The sequence below is a fragment of the Nothobranchius furzeri genome, unplaced genomic scaffold (genome assembly GCF_043380555.1).
Source record: "Nothobranchius furzeri strain GRZ-AD unplaced genomic scaffold, NfurGRZ-RIMD1 Scf035, whole genome shotgun sequence".
In the NCBI taxonomy this organism is placed as follows: domain Eukaryota; kingdom Metazoa; phylum Chordata; class Actinopteri; order Cyprinodontiformes; family Nothobranchiidae; genus Nothobranchius; species Nothobranchius furzeri.
In genome coordinates, this window is record NW_027223052.1 from 214,861 (window position 1) to 220,628 (window position 5,768).

Sequence of the window (5,768 nt, forward strand, 5' to 3'; positions counted from 1 at the left end):
GTTGATTGGAGAACACTAAAACAAACCTAACCTCTCTAGGACATTCAGAAGCCAAGTTATAAGCCCACAAAGGTGTAACTGGACTGCTTCTTTAAAGTGACACCAGGCCCGGTGACCTTTGGGACATGGTTTGACCCCCTATAGGATTGTGCGATCATCTTGAAACGTTCAGATCACTTACAACTCATTAGATTTTACCTTCCTGTAACGTTTCAGCCTGATTGGACCTTGTTTTCACACAAATGAACCCAGAATGATATGAAATTGTGCTTCGTGCAACATAATTCTGGGTGCCATTTAAAAACCATAAGTTCTAATGACTCCATTCCTTTTTGTGGTTGTAGGGGCTGTTGATTGGAGTATACTAAAACAAACCTGATCGCCCTTGGACATTCAGAAGCCAAGTTATAAGCCCACAAAGGTGTAACTGGACTACTTCTTTAAAGTGACACCAGGCCCGGTGACCTTTGGGACATGGTTTGACCCCCTATAGGATTGTGCGATCATCTTGAAACGTTCAGATCACTTACAACTCATTAGATTTTACCTTCCTGTAACGTTTCAGCCTGATTGGACCTTGTTTTCACACAAATGAACCCAGAATGATGTGAAATTGTGCTTCGTGCAACATAATTCTGGGTGCCATTCAAAAACCATAAGTGCTAATGACTCCATTCCTTTTTGAGGTTGTAGGAACTGTTGATTGGAGTACACTAAAACAAACCTGATCTCTCTAGGATATTCAGAAGCCAGGTTATAAGCCCTCAAAGGTGTAACTGGACTACCTCTTTAAAGGGACACCAGGCCCGGTGACCTTTGGGACATGGTTTGACCCCCTATAAGAATAAGCGATCATCATGAAACGTTCAGATCACTTACAACTCAATAGATTCTACCTTCCTGTAACGTTTCAGCCTGATTGGACCTTGTTTTCACACAAATGAACCCAGAATGATGTGAAATTGTGCTTCGTGCAACATAATTCTGGGTGCCATTTACAAACCATAAGTGCTAATGACTCCATTCCTTTTTGTGGTTGTAGGGGCTGTTGATTGGAGTACACTAAAACAAACCTAACCTCTCTAGGACATTCAGAAGCCAAGTTATAAGCCCACAAAGGTGTAACTGGACTACTTCTTTAAAGTGACACCAGGCCCGGTGACCTTTGGGACATAGTTTTACCCCCTATAGGAATGTGCGATCATCTTGAAACGTTCAGATCACTTACAACTCAATAGATTCTACCTTCTTGTAGCATTTCAGCCTGATTGGACCTTGTTTTCACACAAATGTTCCCAGAATGATGTGAAATTGTGCTTCGTGCAACATAAGTCTGGGTGCCATTTACAAACCATAAGTGCTAATGACTCCATTCCTGTTTGTGGTTGTAGGGGCTGTTGATTGGAGTACATTTAAACAAACCTGATCTCTCTAGGACATTCAGAAGCCAAGTTATAAGCCCACAAAGGTGTAACTGGACTACTTCTTTAAAGTGACACCAGGCCCGGTGACCTTTGGGACATGGTTTGACCCCCTTAGGAAAGTGCTATCATCATGAAACGTTCAGATCACTTACAACTCAATAGATTCTACCTTCTTGTAGCGTTTCAGCCTGATTGGACCTTGTTTTCACACAAATGAACCCAGAATGATGTGAAATTGTGCTTCGTGCAACAAAATTCTGGGTGCCATTTAAACACCATAAGTGCTAATGACTCCATTCCTTTTTGTGGTTGTAGGGGCTGTTGATTGGAGTATACTAAAACAAACCTGATCTCTCTAGGACATTCAGAAGCCAAATTATAAGCCCACAAAGGTGTAACTGGACTACTTCTTTAAATTGACACCAGATCCGGTGACCTTTGGGACATGGTTTGACCCCCTTAGGAAAGTGCTATCATCATGAAACGTTCAGATCACTTACAACTCAATAGATTCTACCTTCCTGTAACGTTTCAGCCTGATTGGACCTTGTTTTCACACAAATGAACCCAGAATGATGTGAAATTGTGCTTCGTGCAACATAATTCTGGGTGCCATTTACAAACCATAAGTGCTAATGACTCCATTCCTTTTTGTGGTTGTAGGGGCTGTTGATTGGAGTACACTAAAACAAACCTAACCTCTCTAGGACATTCAGAAGCCAAGTTATAAGCCCACAAAGGTGTAACTGGACTACTTCTTTAAAGTGACACCAGGCCCGGTGACCTTTGGGACATGGTTTTACCCCCTATAGGAATGTGCGATCAACTTGAAACGTTCAGATCACTTACAACTCAATAGATTCTACCTTCTTGTAGCGTTTCAGCCTAATTGGACCTTGTTTTCACACAAATGTTCCCAGAATGATGTGAAATTGCGCTTCGTGCAACATAAGTCTGGGGGCCATTTAAAAACCATAAGTGCTAATGACTCCATTCCTTTTTGTGGTTGTAGGGGCTGTTGACTGGAGTATAATAAAACAAACCTGATCTCTCTAGGACATTCAGAAGCCAAGTTATAAGCCCACAAAGGTGTAACTGGACTACTTCTTTAAATTGACACCAGATCCGGTGACCTTTGGGACATGGTTTGACCCCCTTAGGAAAGTGCTATCATCATGAAACGTTCAGATCACTTACAACTCAATAGATTCTACCTTCCTGTAACGTTTCAGCCTGATTGGACCTTGTTTTCACACAAATGAACCCAGAATGATGTGAAATTGTGCTTCGTGCAACATAATTCTGGGTGCCATTTACAAACCATAAGTGCTAATGACTCCATTCCTTTTTGTGGTTGTAGGGGCTGTTGATTGGAGTACACTAAAACAAACCTAACCTCTCTAGGACATTCAGAAGCCAAGTTATAAGCCCACAAAGGTGTAACTGGACTACTTTTTTAAAGTGACACCAGGCCCGGTGACCTTTGGGACGGGGTTTTACCCCCTATAGGAATGTGCGATCATCTTGAAACGTTCAGATCACTTACAACTCAATAGATTCTACCTTCTTGTAGCGTTTCAGCCTAATTGGACCTTGTTTTCACACAAATGAACCCAGAATGATGTGAAATTGTGCTTCGTGCAACATAATTCTGGGTGCCATTTAAAAACCATAACTGCTAATGACTCCATTCCTTTTTGAGGTTGTAGGGGCTGTTGATTGGAGTACACTAAAACAAACCTGATCTCTCTAGGACATTCAGAAGCCAAGTTATAAGCCCTCAAAGGTGTAACTGGACTACTTCTTTAAAGTGACACAAGGTCCGGTGACCTTTGGGACATGGTTTTACCCCCTATAGGAATGTGCGATCATCTTGAAACGTTCAGATCACTTACAACTCAATAGATTCTACCTTCTTGTAACGTTTCAGCCTGATTGGACCTTGTTTTCACACAAATGGACCCAGAATGATGTGAAATTGTGCTTCGTGCAACATAATTCTGGGTGCCATTTACAAACCATAAGTGCTAATGACTCCATTCCTTTTTGAGGTTGTAGGGGCTGTTGGTTGGAGTACATTAAAACAAACCTGATCTGTCTTGGACATTCAGAAGCCAAGTTATAAGCCCACAAATGTGTAACTGGACTACTTCTTTAAATTGACACCACATCCGGTGACCTTTGGGACATGGTTTGACCCCCTTAGGAAAGTGCTATCATCATGAACCGTTCAGATCACTTACAACTCAATAGATTCTACCTTCCTGTAACGTTTCAGCCTGATTGGACCTTGTTTTCACAAAAATGAACCCAGAATGTTGTGAAATTGTGCTTAGTGCAGCATAATTCTGGGTGCCATTTAAAAACCATAAGTGCTAAAGACTCCATTCCTTTTTGAGGTTGTAGGAGATGTTGATTGGAGTACACTAAAACAAACCTGATCTCTCTAGGACATTCAGAAGCCAAGTTATAAGCCCACAAATGTGTAACTGGACTACTTCTTTAAATTGACACCAGATCCGGTGACCTCTGGGACATGGTTTGACCCCCTTAGGAAAGTGCTATCATCATGAAACGTTCAAATCACTTACAACTCAATAGATTCTACCTTCCTGTAACGTTTCAGCCTGATTGGACCTTGTTTTCACACAAATGAACCCAGAATGATGTGAAATTGTGCTTCGTGCAACATAATTCTGGGTGCCATTAACAAACCATAAGTGCTAATGACTCCATTCCTTTTTGTGGTTGTACGGGCTGTTGATTGGAGAACACTAAAACAAACCTAACCTCTCTAGGACATTCAGAAGCCAAGTTATAACCCCACAAAGGTGTAACTGGACTGCTTCTTTAAAATGACACCAGGCCCGGTGACCTTTGCGACATGGTTTGACCCCCTTAGGAAAGTGCTATCATCATGAAACGTTCAGATCACTTACAACTCAATAGATTCTACCTTCCTGTAACATTTCAGCCTGATTGGACCTTGTTTTCACACAAATGAACCCAGAATGATGTGAAATTGTGCTTCGTGCAACATAATTCTGGGTGCCATTTAAAAACCATAAGTGCTAATGACTCCATTCCTTTTTGTGGTTGTAGGGGCTGTTGATTGGAGTATACTAAAACAAACCTGATCTCTCTAGGACATTCAGAAGCCAAGTTATAAGCCCACAAAGGTGTAACTGGACTACTTCTTTAAAGTGACACCAGATCCGGTGACCTTTGGGACATGGTTTGACCCCTTAGGAAAGTGCTATCATCATGAAACGTTCAGATCACTTACAACTCAATAGATTCTACCTTGTTGTAGCGTTTCAGCCTGATTGGACCTTGTATTCACACAAATGGACCCAGAATGATGTGAAATTGTGCTTCGTGCAACATAATTCTGGGTGCCATTTACAAACCTTAAGTGCTAATGACTCCATTCCTTTTTGTGGTTGTAGGGGCTGTTGATTGGAGTACACTAAAACAAACCTAACCTCTCTAGGACATTCAGAAGCCAAGTTATAAGCCCACAAAGGTGTAACTGGACTGCTTCTTTAAAGTGACACCAGGCCCGGTGAAATTTGGGACATGGTTTGACCCCCTATAGGAATGTGGAATCATCTTGAAACGTTCAGATCACTTTCAACTCAATAGATTCTACCTTCCTATAACGTTTCAGCCTGATTGGACCTTGTTTTCACACAAATGAACCCAGAATGATGTGAAATTGTGCTTCGTGCAACATAATTCTGGGTGCCATTTAAAAACCATAAGTGCTAATGACTCCATTCCTTTTTGTGGTTGTAAGGGCTGTTGATTGGAGTATACTAAAACAAACCTGATCTCTCTAGGACATTCAGAAGCCAAGTTATAAGCCCACAAAGGTGTAACTGGACTACTTATTTAAATTGACACCAGATCCAGTGACCTTTGGGACATGGTTTGACCCCCTTAGGAAAGGCTATCATCATGAAACGTTCAGATCACTTACAACTCAATAGATTCTACCTTCCTGTAACATTTCAGCCTGATTGGACCTTGTTTTCACACAAATGAACCCAGAATGATGTGAAATTGTGCTTAGTGCAGCATAATTCTGGGTGCCATTTACAAACCATAAGTGCTAATGACTCCATTCCTTTTTGTGGTTGTAGGGGCTGTTGATTGGAGTACATTAAAACAAACCTGATCTCTCTAGGACATTCAGAAGCCAAGTTATAAGCCCACAAAGGTGTAACTGGACTACTTCTTTAAAGTGACACCAGGTCCGGTGACCTTTGGGACATGGTTTGACCCCCTTAGGAAAGTGCTATCATCATGAAACGTTCAGATCACTTACAACTCAATAGATTC